The sequence below is a fragment of the Ceratotherium simum genome, chromosome 12 (assembly GCF_057802395.1).
Source record: "Ceratotherium simum simum isolate JZ-2026a chromosome 12, ASM5780239v1, whole genome shotgun sequence".
Classification (NCBI taxonomy): domain Eukaryota; kingdom Metazoa; phylum Chordata; class Mammalia; order Perissodactyla; family Rhinocerotidae; genus Ceratotherium; species Ceratotherium simum.
Window position 1 is genome coordinate 26,826,241 of NC_141911.1, and position 14,255 is coordinate 26,840,495.

General features: G+C 35.2%; 1 protein-coding gene across 5 annotated transcripts in view; it reads right to left on the reverse strand.

Moving 5' to 3' along the window:
- LOC147915802 (uncharacterized) overlaps window positions 1-14,255 on the reverse strand; it is a 298,801-nt gene that overhangs the window by 131,235 nt on the left and 153,311 nt on the right. The gene's annotated exons all lie outside the window — the stretch shown is intronic.

The window sequence follows — 14,255 nt, forward strand, 5'->3', positions numbered from 1 at the left end:
TGAAATGGCAGTTTGATCTACTTCTCATATAAACCCACTGTGCAGACGTGTAATTTAATGACTTTTAACAGTACGTAATAAATTAAAATACAAAATGCAACCAATACAACAAAACAGAGATACTATACTGTGGAAGCAGGAGTAGGGGGCTAGAAGCTCATTATTTTACTTTGTTCTCACTGTCAAGTGATAAAGGCTATTCAACCAAACTCTCTACAGAATGCCTTTTTAGCTGTTTTATCTGCATTTACACTTTCTCATTATTCTTGTTTCTCTTTTTTCTTCCTTCTTCTATCAGTAATTTTTCAACTCTGAGGGTGTTTCTAGTCTTTTTTTAATCTATCCCAATGATCAACTGTTTTATAAGCCCTGGGAAGGTTGTTAGTGATATAATTAGAGGGTAAACATCACTAAAATGTAACAAGGCACAGAACCATTCCTGGAGGAATGGATTGACGTTTACAGCCTGTCCTGATATCCTTCACCACTCAATAGATGCATTTCTGTATAACTTAGGACAAAGCCAGGTTATTGCAAGGCAACCAATAATTTGTCCAATTTCATTTACAAAAAAGGTGATCAAGGGCATATTTTTTCTTGAATCATAAGAAAAGTTTTATTCCCATTGCAGTGTCTTCATTCTCGTCAACAAAAAGACATGTAAATACTTATGGCTGCATGGCCCCATAAGTTAGACAGCTTTTCATACCTGTATGCCCCTTATAGCAAAGATAGTGCTCAGAAATAAAAAATAAAAGGTAAGTGACTTATTTTGCTTAAATAATGTAAATTAACACCATAATAATCAAAAGGGCAGGTCCACAGACAGTAGTAATAAGAACAGCAGAAAAAAGCCTAAGGGATTTTGCCGCCACATGGGAAAGTGTATTAAAGAACATTTAAATTAAACAACTAAAAAGTGAGCAAGGATTTCCAAAACTTGAAAACAAAAAAAAAGAATAGAAGCCTCAGGTTGTGAATAAAGAATTGGTTATTCTGAGCCGCCCTGATGGTCTAGTGGTTAAAGTTCTACGCTGTCACCCCCGAGGGGCAGGTTCGTTTCCTGATTGCAGAACCACACCACCCATCTGTCAGTTTCCATGCTATGGCAGCAGCTCACATAGAGAACTAGAAGGACTTAACAACTATGATATACAACCATGCACTAGGGCTTTGGGGAGAAGAGAAAAAAGAGAGAGGAAGACTGGCAACAGATTTTAGCTCAGGGTGAACCTTTCCCTGCAAAAAAAATAGAAAAAAAGAAGCAGCAATTTAGGAGCAAAGATTTGAAGGGTCATGGTAGTAAGGTGGGCACTTTTGTGCCCACCTTATTAGAAAATAAGTACTGGTGATACACATTCTGGACGAATGTAGGTGGAAGAAAAATACCAATTTGAACAGAGGCAAAACTGTATGCACACACACAAATACAGAAACACATAGACACACAGTTTCTAGCTCACTAGATCTCAAAAAAAAAGGAGAAAAAAAAAGAATCGGTGACTGTAAAAGTACCTGCTAGACATGTGCTGTCCAATACAGTAGCTATTAGCCACATGTAGCTATTTAAATTTTTTTAAAGGACTTTATTTTTTTAGAGTAGTTTTAGATTCACAACAAAGTTGAAAGTACAGTGATTTCCCATATACGCCTTGCCCTCACACATGCATAGCCTCCCCCATTATCAACATCACTCACCAGAGTTGTATATTTGTTGTAATAGATGAGCTTGCATTGATACATCATAATCACCAAAGTGCATAGTTTACATTAGGGTTCCCTCTTGATGTTCTATGGATTTGGACATATGTATAATGATTGACATATATCCATAATTATAATATCATAAAGAATATTTTCACTTCCCTAAAAATCCTCTGTGTTCTGCCTATTCATCCTCCCTCCAACTACTAAACTTTTTACTGTCTCAATAGTTTTTCCTTTTCCAGAATATCACATAGTTGGAATCATATAGTACATAGACTTTTCAGATTGGCTTCTTTCACTTAGTAAGATGTATTTAAGTTGCCTTCATGTCTTTTTCTGGTTTGATAGCTTTTTAGCAGTGAATAATATTCCATTGTCAGAATGTACCACATTTTATTTATACATTCACCTACTGAAGGACATCTTGGTTGCTTCCAAGTTTTGGCAATTATGAATAAAGCTGCTAGAAATATCCATGCATAGGTTTTTGTGCGGACATAAATTTTCAAATCCTTTGGGCAAATAACAAGGAGCGTAATTGCTGGATTTTAAGTGTATGTTTAGTTTTGTAAGAAACTGCCAAACTGTCTTCCAAAGTGTACCATTTTGCATTCCCATCAGCAATATAGGAGAATTCCTGTTGCTCCACATTCTTGCCACCATTTGCTGTTGTCAGTGTTCCAGATTTTGGCCATTCTGATGGGTGTATAGTGTTATCAGTTTTAATTTGCATTTCCCTGATGACGTATGATGTGGCGTATTTTTTCATATGCTTATTTGCCATCTGTACATCTTCTTTAGTGAGATGTCTGTTAAGGTCTTGACCCTTTTTAAACCAGATTGTTTTTCTTACTGTGGAATTTTTAGAGTTCTTTGCATATTTTGCATGTAGTTGTCCAGTTGTTCCAGCACCATTTGTTGAAGAAACTCTCCCCACTCCACTGTATTGCCTTGCTCCTTTATCAAAGATCGGTTGTCTCTGTTAATGTGGGTCAGCTTCTGGGCTCTCTATTCCATTCCACTGATCTATTTATCTGTTCTTTCACCAATACCACACCATCTTGATTACTATAACTTTATAGTAAGTTTTAAAGTCAGGTAGCATCAGTCCTCCAACTTTGTTCTTCTTCTTCAATATTATGTTGGCTATTCTGAGTCTTTTGCCTGTCCATATAAACTTTAGAATCAGTTTGTCATTATTCACAAAATAACTTGCTGGAATTTTAATTGGGATTGCATTGAATCTCTAGATATTTAACATTGTTGGATACTATTTTCCAGTATTTTGTTAAAGACTTTTGCGCTCATTTTCATGAGAGATATTGGTCTGCAGTTTTCTTTTCTTTTAATATCTTTGTCTGGTTTTGGATAGGGTAATGCTGGCCTCATAAAATGAGTTAGGAAGTAGTCTCTCTGCCTCTATCCTCTGAAAGATATTATAGAGAATTAGTATAATTTCCTCCTTAAATGTTTGGCAGAATTCACCAGCAAATTCTGGCTCTGGGCCTAGTGTTTTCTGTTCTGGAAGGTTATTAATTATTGATTCCATTTCTTTAATAGATATAGTCCTATTCAGATTGTCTATTTCTTCTTGCGTGAGTTTTGGCAAATTGCATCTTTCAAGGAATTGATCTAATTCATCTAGGTTATCAAATTTGCGGGCACAGAGTTGTTTATAGTATTCCTTTATTATCCTTTTCATTTCCATAGGATCTGTAGTAATGTCCCCCCTTTCACTTCTGATATTAGTAATATGTGTTCTTTCTCTTGTTTTCTTAGTTAGTTTTGCTAGAGGTTTTATGGTTTTATTAATATTTTCAAAGAACCAGCTTTTGGTTTTGTTTATTTTCTCTATTGATTTCCAGTTTTCAATTTCATTGATTTCTGCTCTAATTCTTATCATTTCTTTTCTTCTGCATATTTTAGATTTAATTTGCTCTTTTTTTCTAGTTTCCTAAAGTGAGAAATTTAGATTACTGATTTTAGATATTTTTTCTTTTCTAAAATATGCATTCAATGCTATAAATTTCTCTCTAAGTACTGCTTTAACTGCATCCCACAAATTTTGATAAGTTGTGTTTTCATTTTCATGTACTTCAAAATATTTTTAAATTTCTTTTAAGATTTCTTCTTTGACCCATGTGTTATTTAGAAATGAATCATTTAATCTCCATGTATTTTGGGATTCTCCAATAATCTTTAAGTTGTTGATTTCTAGTTTAATTCCATTGTGGTCTGAGAGCAGATATTGTCTTATTCCTATTTTTTTAAGTTTGTTAGGGTGTGTCTTATGGCTCAGAATGTGGTCTATCTTGGTGAATATTCCATGTGAGTTTAAGAAGAATGTGTATTCTGCTGTCATTGGATGAATTCGTCTATAGATCTCAATTATATGCAGTTGACTGATGGTGTTATTGAGTTCAACTATGTCCTTACTGATTTTCTGCCTGCTGGATCTGTCCATTTCTGATAGAGGAGTGTTGATATCTCCAACTATGGTAGTGGAATCAACTATTTCTCCTTGCAGTTCTATTAGTTTTTGCCTCGCCTATTTTGACACTGTTCTTAGGCATATACACGCTAATGATTGCTATGTCTTCTTGGAGAATTGCCCCCTTTATCAGTATGTAATGCCCTTCTTTATTCCTGATAATGTTCTTTACTTTGAAGTCAACTCTGTCTAAAATTAATATAGCTACTCCTGCTTTCTTTTAATTAGTGTTAGCATGGTATATTTTCCTCCATACATTTACTTGTAATCTATGTATTTCTTTATATTTAAAGTGAGTTTCTTGTAGACAACATATAGTTGGGTCTTGTTTTTTGATCCATTCTGACAATGTCTGTCTTTTAATTGATGCATTTAGACCACTGATGTTCAAAATGATTATTGATCTAGATGGATTAATATCTACCATATTCATTACTGTTTTCTATTTGTTGCCCTTGTTCTTTGTTCCTATTTTTGTCTTCCACTCTGTTTTTTTTTGCCTTTTGTAGTTTCAATTGAACATTTATTTTCATTCCATTTTCTCTACTTTCTTAGGATATTAGTTATACTTTTTTTTAATTTTTCTAATGGTTGCCCTAGACTTCACAATATACGTTTAGAGCTAATCCAAGTCCACTTTCAAATAATACTATACCACTTAATGGGGAGTATGAGTATCCTGTAATAACAAAATAATCCTAATTCCTCTCTCCTGTCCTTGTATCATTGTTGTCATTCATTTCACTTACATATAAGCATATATATGTGTATATATATATCTATATAAAGATACATACAAGCATATATAATCAAATATACTATTGCTGTCATTATTTTTAACAAACTATCTGCTTGATCAATTAAGAATAAGAAACATAAATTTTACCTTCATTTAATGCTTCTTTTATGCTCTTTCTTTCTTTATGTAGACCTGAGTTTCAGACCTATATTATTTTCCTTCTCTCTCAAGAACTTCTTTTAACATTTCCTGCAAGGCAGGTCTACTAGCAACAAATTTCCTCAATTTTTGTTTGTCTGAGAAAGTCTTTATTTTCTCACTTTTGAAGGAAATTTCACAGAGTACAGAGTTCTAAGTTAGTAGATTTTTTCCTCTCATTCCTTATGTATTTTACTCCACTCTCTGCTTGCTTGTATGGTTTCTGAGGAGAATTTGAATGTAATTCTTATCTTTGTTTCTCTTTAGGTAAGGTTATTTTCCTCCTCTGGCTTCTTTCAGGATTTTTTTCTTTATCTTTGGTTTTCTGTAGTTTGAAAATGATATGGCTGGTTATAGGTTTGGGGGGATTTTTATCCTGCTTGCTGTTCTCTGAGCTTTCTGGGTCTGTGGTTTGGTGTTTGAGATTAATTTGGGAAAATTCTTTGTCATTATTGTCTCAAATATTTCTCCTGTTGCTTTCTCTCTTTCTTCTCCTGGTATTCTCATTACATGTATGTTATACCTTTTGTAGTTGTCCCACTCTCCTTGGATTTTCTGGTCTGTTGTTTTTTTTGTGTGAGGAAGATCAGCCCTGTGCCAACATCTGCCAATCCTCCTATTTTGCTGAGGAAGACCCACCCTGGACTAACATCCGTGCCCATCTTCCTCCACTCTATATTGGACGCCGCCACAGCATGGCTTGCCAAGCAGTGCCTCTGTGCATGCCTGGGATCCGAATCAGCAAACCCCAGGCCACTGAAGCAGAGCACGCACACTTAACCGCTTGTGCCACCCGGCCGGCTCCCTTTTTTTTTGCAGTCTTTGTTCTCTTTTCTTTTCAGTTTTAGAGATTTCTATTGATGTATCCTCAAGCTCAAAAATTATTTCTTCAGCCATATTCAGTCTACTAGTAAGCCCATCAAAAGCACTCTTCATTTCTGATACAGTGTTTTTTATCTCTGCCACTTCTTTTTGGCTCTTTCTTAGGATTTGCATTTCTCTGCTTACATTCCCATCTGTTCTTGCGTGCTGTCTACTTTATCCATTAGAGCCCTTAGCGTCTTAATCATAGTTGTTTTAAATTCCCTATCTGATCATTTCGACATCTTTGCCATGTGTGGTTATGATACTTGCTCTGTCTCTTCAAATTGTGTGTTTTGCCTTTTGGTATGCTTATAATTTTTTCTTGAGAGCTAGACATGATATACCAGGTAAAATGAACTGCTGTAAATAGACTTCAGTAATGTGGTGGTGAGATGTAGGAGGAGGGGAAGCATTTTATAGTTCTGTGATTAGGTTTCAGTCTTTTAGTGGGCCTATGCCTCTGGACTGTAACCTTCACAAGTGTTTTTAATTTTCTTTCTCCTCCCTTAGGTGGGGGAGGGTGGCTAGAGTTGATTGGAGTTGAGTATTTTCCTTCTCCCACATGAAAGGCTGGACCTGACTGGAGTGGGATATTTCCATTCCCCCAGGTCAGTTAGGCTCTGACAATACCCCAGAAGGTTAGGCTCTGATTAACTAGTTTCTCTTGAGGACAGGCCTTGTTAAAAAGAACACGGTGCTCTGATGTATCTCAAAATGTTTTCTTTTCCCCTCCCCCTGCTAGAAGCATGAGGGGATTTTTCTCTAATATTTACTATGAGAACCTGGTTGAGCTCCTGGAGGTAAGTCACAGAAAATTGTGGGGATCCCCTTATAACTGGGACCCCCTGGAGTTTTTAACCCTCAGAGTTGTCCACACTGAACCCCTGGCAATGCATCAATTACAGTACAGGTTTTTCTACCCCAGTACCACTTCCAATAAAGATTTCCACTTGTGAGCCTCTGCTCTGGTAAGTTGTTATTCTCCGGATTTGTTTGTCTGTCTCTCCAATCTCAGGCGCAATGGTTTTCCTGTGTACTCACCCCTTTTATGGATCCTAGAAGATTGATTTTGATTTTGAATAATCAAAAATTATTGATTTTTAAGTCTGTTCAGCTTGTGACTTGTTGTTAGGATGAAGTGGCAGCCTCCAAGCTCCTTACATGCAGAACCAGCTCTATTTAATTTTAATTTTTAATTCTAATTTTAATTAAGTAAAATTAAAAATTCAGTTGCACTAGCCACATTTCAGGCGCTCAGTGGCCACACATACTTAGTGGCTACCATATTAGGCTGCACAGAATATTCCCAACATTTCAGAAAGTTCTCCTCAGCAGTGCTGTACGATGAAGCACTCTGAAGTTGTGTCACAATAGAACAATATATTTTGAACGATTCACAGTTAGAAAAATCTTTTTTTGAAATGACTTAAGGAGGAGGATATCAAATGAGAAGGAAATAATAGATGGTGAGTGAGAAATCTTTAAACACCAGGAATAATTTAATATATTTCTTACATATTTCTCTCTTTTTGTAAAATGCAGGAACTACTTGTTTGATCTATTAATTAAAGCTCAGAAAATATTTTTCTTATTATGAATAATTATGTTTGGAGAAAAAACATAAATAATAATACTGAGAAAACCCAAAAATACGGGTATTGGACTTTATTTTACTTTTGTTTGTTTAGATGACATTTCAATACCTTCTTTGGTAGCTTGGGCTTTCTAAGCTTTCCAAACAATACCAGCTTTTCCAGGATAAAGGACCATTCAGGGACAGTATAAGAATCATTTGTTATTCTCTTTTTTATCTCTGATGAGAATGAAGAATCCAAAATTAATAATTTTATAAAAGATACAGTTAATTACCTCTTATAATTCATAAAATTTTGTATTGTTTTACTTTCACTCTTTGAGGAAAAGACACAGAAAATTTTTTCTCTACACTGAAAAATATCAGAAATAGTAGTCCTGTTTAAGAGAAAGTTCATTGGCCTCAGAAACAAAAGAGTTAAGGTTTGTTCCTGTTTCTGACCCTTATTCATTGTGTGACAATGTGACTTCACCTCTCCGTGCCTCAATTTTTTCAAGTGTAAAATGCTGGTTTGAACTAAATGAGCAACCTTTAAGGCTGAATTGGCAGTTTTAAGTTTCACTCCCTGACAGACATTACCCACCTATTATAGCACCCTTTATCACGGAACCAAGACACAACCTCAGAATCATTCCCAACATCACACTCCAAGAAGCTACAACCAATTAATTGCCATTTTCATAATTAATTTAACCTCTTTTGAAACAGTTTTTGAAATAGCACAAGATGTATTTTCTTTTTCTAGATAGAGGAAAAAATCATTTAAAAAACACCTAGATTTATTTTTGAAGAAATATGTCCAAGATATTTAATTTTGTGGATCTAAATGGATTTTGTACCATGGATTAAACTTTTATGGATTTGTTGGATTGGATTATGGATTATGAATAGGCCAGAGCTATTGCTTAGCTAGGTCTTGAGCAATGCATGTTCATAAAAAGTGGTAGGTGACATAGTTATTTATTCAACATACTTAGTCTTTCAGGATTAGGAGTGATATTCATGGAATGACCCCTTCCTTCCATACTGAGTTTGGATCTCATTTTCTGTGCTTTTATGGTTCACTTTGATTATATACCATAACGCTTGCTTTATGGTGGTGTGATTGTCTATACATTTCTCTGTTTCCCAACTAGACTATAACTTTTTTAAGCTCAGAAACTGCATCTTGTTATCCTGAGTCCAGCACTATCTGGATTTAGAAACTTATTAGACATTTACTGATTTAGCTAATGGGATTTCAGAGACAAATCCCAAAGTCCCTCCCATCATTCTAGTCAGAAGAGAGGCAAAAACATTTATATCCAATAGCAAATGCTATTACAAGAGCACTTTACTCATCACAAAAGATGTTTCTTACAAGAAGTGATGTCTGAGCTGGACTTTGAAATGAATAGTATCTACCCAGGTGAAGGAGAGCATTGAGGAAGAGGACTCAGAAGAATAACTGAGACTCCTTGCTATGCCTGAGGAACGGAAGTGTCTTCTGTAACTGGACACATATTTGCAAGCTAAAGCACATTTGCTCTAGCAAATGAATCTAAAAAAGTAAGGCTGTGGCCTTTTTGTGAACAATTATGATGTGGGACATTGTGGCATCAAAACACCTAAGTGGGATAGTGAGGTTTTCAAAGCTGCTCCTCAGAGGTCATTCTAGTAGCAATTCAGAGGTTGTGTTGGGATTGAAATGAAAGAGGCGACTATCCCAGAAGCAGTGACAGCCCAGGTCAAAAAATGACCAATCCATGGACTAGAGCATAAGAGTCAAAAAAAGTGACACAGAAAGAGATTATTCAAAGGAAGACACAAGTTTTGATCACTGATCAGCCATGAAAGTGAGCAAATGTTGTGAAGTAGTCAAAGATTTACCATAAAGCACAGTTTTCTCCACTATCATTCAACACCCTGAAGGTGAGATTTCTTGTTTTTTTTTTTGTTTTTAACCTTCCAATATAATTAAATTCTATCATAGTACACTCACTCATATATAGAAAAAATCAACTCTCTATTTTATTAACTCATTAGCAACTATTATAAGAATTAGCTCAGTAATTTTTAAAATGAGATTTAGAGATGCACATAATTAAGAATAACAACTGCAGATTTTCCATTGGGAAAGGTGTTTTCCTTATGATAAGCCAATCATCAGTTAGGCAATTCATTATTTAGTCATAAGATTAATGCTCAGTGTTATCCATTGTGTGACTGCAAAATTAGGTGTTGGGAGGGATCCCTCAGAAAAATCGACCCATGTAATTGATTTATCAAAAGATAAAATGATACATGAGATAAGCTTAGGAAATTCTTTGAGCCCCATAATTCTGTAGTCTGTTAATTAGTATCAGCATGAACTAACTATGAATCAGGCCAAATATATGTGCTTTCCTCTCCCACCTATGCCTCAGTTGACCAATCTTTCTAGGAGTCCAGTTCTTTCACCTTGGCCACACTCTCTAACTGCACAGAAATCTCAGTGGGTGGGTCTCCTCTTACAGATTCTCACCTCCTACCCTTTACATTCTTTCCTAGATAATTAAGAGGCAGAAAATATGGATCCAAATCTCAGATCTACCTTAAGTAATTGTGTAATTTTTTTAAAGTCACTTAACATTTTTAAATCTCTTTTCTTATTTGAAGTTATTGATAATATCTGTATGCCTTATGGGCTTGTTATGAAGTTTAAATAAATTTGCACATGTCAAGTACCTTGCATAATGCCAGACACCTAGTAGCTTTTCAAAAAATAATAGTTATTAGTGTAATTATAACTATCCTCATTCCATTAGGATATTGTCTCCTGAAAAATGAGAGGCTCTGTAATCAGAAAATTAATTCATAATGACATTCTTAAGTGTTAAAGCTGTAAACTTGATTGGTTTTAAGAGTTAACTACCAGGTGAATACTTGCAACTGAAGAGTTCTCTTTGCAGCCAGTACTTAACCCAGTGTTCTTTTATTTGTGTCCTTGATTTTAATTGGTATTATTACTCCAAAAGTAAGGTTCCATGGCCAGACAAATTTGGAAAATGCTGGGCTAAACAAAATTGAAAAGGATTCTTTTCTGTAGTAATTCTCCTAGTTCTTTAATATGCTCAGATACATTATGAGTATTTGAAAAGGAATCTTAAGAAACCAATGGACTGTTTGAGCAATTTCCAGACCTTGAGTTCCATGACACACACTAGGGAAACCCAGATACTCAGAGGGGCCTTAAATGGTAAGAATATGATGCAACCAGCAGTAGGACCTAGTCTTTCTGGTATGTGTTCTTTCACATTTATAGGTCATTCTCAAAATTAGTTATCCAACTTACAGCCTGCAAACCACAAATATCCACATCAAGATTTCCTAATCTAGTCAAATTCCTGGTCAGAAAATTAACATTTGCCAAAGAGCACTGAATCATCCCACCCTCCTTTATTTTTCACTGCAAATTACTTGAAATTTAGGACTTGCTTAGAAAGGGTTTATATCTGTTCCTGTCCCAGTTCATCTTTTCTGAAGATACCTCACCCTGTGCCCAATGTAAGATGTGAATTCTCATATTATTTCCTCTATATTAAGCTTCTATTTGTATCTAGATAATCAAGGCCAATGCCTGTGCATGCTTTTTCTGAGAACTGCTTTAAAAGAATTCAAATAACTGAAGTGCTTAGATTGGAATTTACATGTTTTTGCCTCAAATACTTTTCCAAAATAGAAGTGGTAGCCAGTAGCAACCTCAATGCCAATTAATGTACATGATGCTCTCTAGCTGAGAACAAAAATGTGATTACTTACAATGAACAAAAATGGAAAAAGAGCGGGTGGATTTACAATTATGGACAATCACCACACTGCATTTGTTGCTTTGTAATCTGGGAGCTTTGCAGCCAAAGATAATCATGTGAAAATGAAGAGCAGCCCCCAGAAAGCCTGAACTCAGGTGGGAAAAACACTTCAGATGGAGCCACTCCAAGCAAACAAAATGGCAAAAAAATGGGAGGGGGACTTACTATCTAATTTAGGCAGTTCTTTATTATCTCAAAAAATGCATTATCGTCAACTACTAGTTAGATCAATTTAAAATAATCAAAACTTAAAACAAATATTTCTTAGTAACTGTTTTGATAATATATATGGTTTCTTTCCTCTCTCTCCTTTCATTTTAGCTACAACCTGGGAGTGTGAAAAGTTTGCATTGAAATAGAAATAATTTTCTCATGTAAGGAACAAACTGTACGGCAAAAGGTAACATTTTAGGGTATAAGTATTTACATGTATTGTCTCATTTATAGAAAGAGAGATTTCTATAATTTTATAGACTGAGCATAGACAGAATAATACTTTCCTATGACCACAAAAAAAGCAAATACCAGAGCCAGGATTCAAACCCAGATCTCCATAATTTCAGGGCCCAGGCTGGTAACTGGCTAACCTGTTATGCCATTGTTCTCTCCTGCATGAATCATGAGCAAATAGACTTTACAGTCTGCTACATGTGCCTAGAGTCACTCTACACTCAGACTTGTCTTCCCATGTCCGAGTTCACGGACACATTCCTGGAAAACTAATTTCCATATTTCCTGAAGGAAACAGTGTATATTGGAAAGTCTGCTGTAATATCTTTTCTTGGCAATAGCTACCTCGCTTTTGACTCATACTGTGTCTCTTACTGTCAACCATTTCTGGCACTTAGTGAATATGACCTAAAACTTTGAGAGAGACTGTTTGATGATCTAGCAGTGTGAAGGTGGTCTGACCTGGTTTGTGGAATTGTCAAAATCTATAACAGAACTTTGCCTTCATTTAACATGTCCGTTAGAGACTATTTTTAAATCCCAATGATATGAAATTGAGAAATAGGTCAGGCCACTTTGCCCATTTTATATTAAGGACTTCACAATTACAGCATCTCCCTCCTAATTGTTGAATCTACATGAAGGAATTAGGAATTAAAAATTACTGTATGAAACATCTAGTCAAGCCTTTCATTTTATAGATAAGAAAAACAAGGTCAAGAGGAGATTGGTCTCCTGGGATATTCTTCTCCACTCAAAATACAACTTCATTTGTTTACGTCCTCATTCAGAAAATTATTTTTGAGCGATTAAATATTCTTTATTTGTGTTTACAGAGTTTTGGCATGCATGAGACCAGAAGAATACTCCCTAATCAACAAAGAAGGCCTCAATAAGATTTCTTAGGTAAATAATAAGAAAATGCCTTTATTCAGATATTTTTCCCTTATAATAGGCAGATTTTCATTCTTTTTACTTGATGTTCAATCCTTGAACACACCCTCTAATGCAAGGTTAGGTGTATCTTACTGTACTCTTTTACCATTTTATACATGTGATTCTGGGCCCTCAAGTAGGTTACCTTTGTGTTTTCTCCTCTGAACTTTCATAAAGTCCAACTGGTAAAGGAAACAATTAGAAGCAAGATTCATTCCAGGAATTTAATTCAAGTACCTACAATTCTGTTATATAAATTTTTCCTATTGAAATTTATAAGCACAATTTCAAAATTTACTTTCATTTTCAAAGACAGAAATAATATAGAGTAGTTGGAGGAAAATAGTAAAAAAAAAAAGGATTTGCTAAGAATCAGAAATCTAAGACATTATTCTCAGTCTTATGTGATTCTAATCAAATCATTTAAACTTTTTAAGTTCGGCCTGTTTATCCATAACCTGGTGCTCATAATACCTGTCCTGCTTACCTCACATGGCTGATTTGAGAATAAATGTGATAATGAGTGTGAGACTGCTTTGTTATCTGTTAGTTACTACCAATTAAGTTATTCATTTATTCATGCATTCATTTATCCAACATTTTTGAGCTCTTACCCTATGTCAGGCTCTCTGCTAAGCACTGGATACATAGTAGTGACTCAAAAGATATGGATCCTGCCCCTGTGTGTCTTATGATCTAATGCAGGAGACAGACATTAACCAAAAAACACAGAAATAACTATATAATCAAATTGTGATAAGTTGAAGGAAAGGACCAGGGTCCTGTGAAAAGAGTAAGAGTGGAGACCTACTTTAGGTTCAGGGAAAGTGTCTTTAAGTTAATAGCAGTTAAACAAGGATGAGCAGGAGATAGTCACACAAGGTGTTGGAGGTGAAGAGCGCTCCGTAGAAGACACAATGTATATAACGCCTTAAAAGAGAAATAATTTTGAGTTTTCCAGGAATAGCAAACAGGTAGAAGAGAATGGTATAAGATAATGTAGGAGAGATAGGCAGGGGCCAGATCGCCCAGAAATTATACTTCTTGTGAAGAATTTGTTTATATTAAAATGCAATGAAAAATCATTGAAGTGTATTAAGCAATGGGTTGACATAATATGAAAAATGTTTACAAAGAAACACTTCAGTGTCTGTGTGGAGTGTATTTGAGAGCTACTTTTATAATCGAAAAAAGAAAAGAATGGATGGTGAATTCAAAATTGGTTCAGGGTTAGGGAGAAGAAAATGTCAACAGGAATAATGTCTTATTTCTTGATTGAGGAATAACTAGATGGAGATGCTACATATTGCAGTGGAAATGCTAGATAGCAGCAGTCTTGAAAGAGGGTCAGGAGTCAAGACTTTATTGGCAACTTGCTAAAATTGAAAATTTATGTTATGATAATTTACAAAGGTACACAGATGAAACTGGGGCCAAAAATTCTGA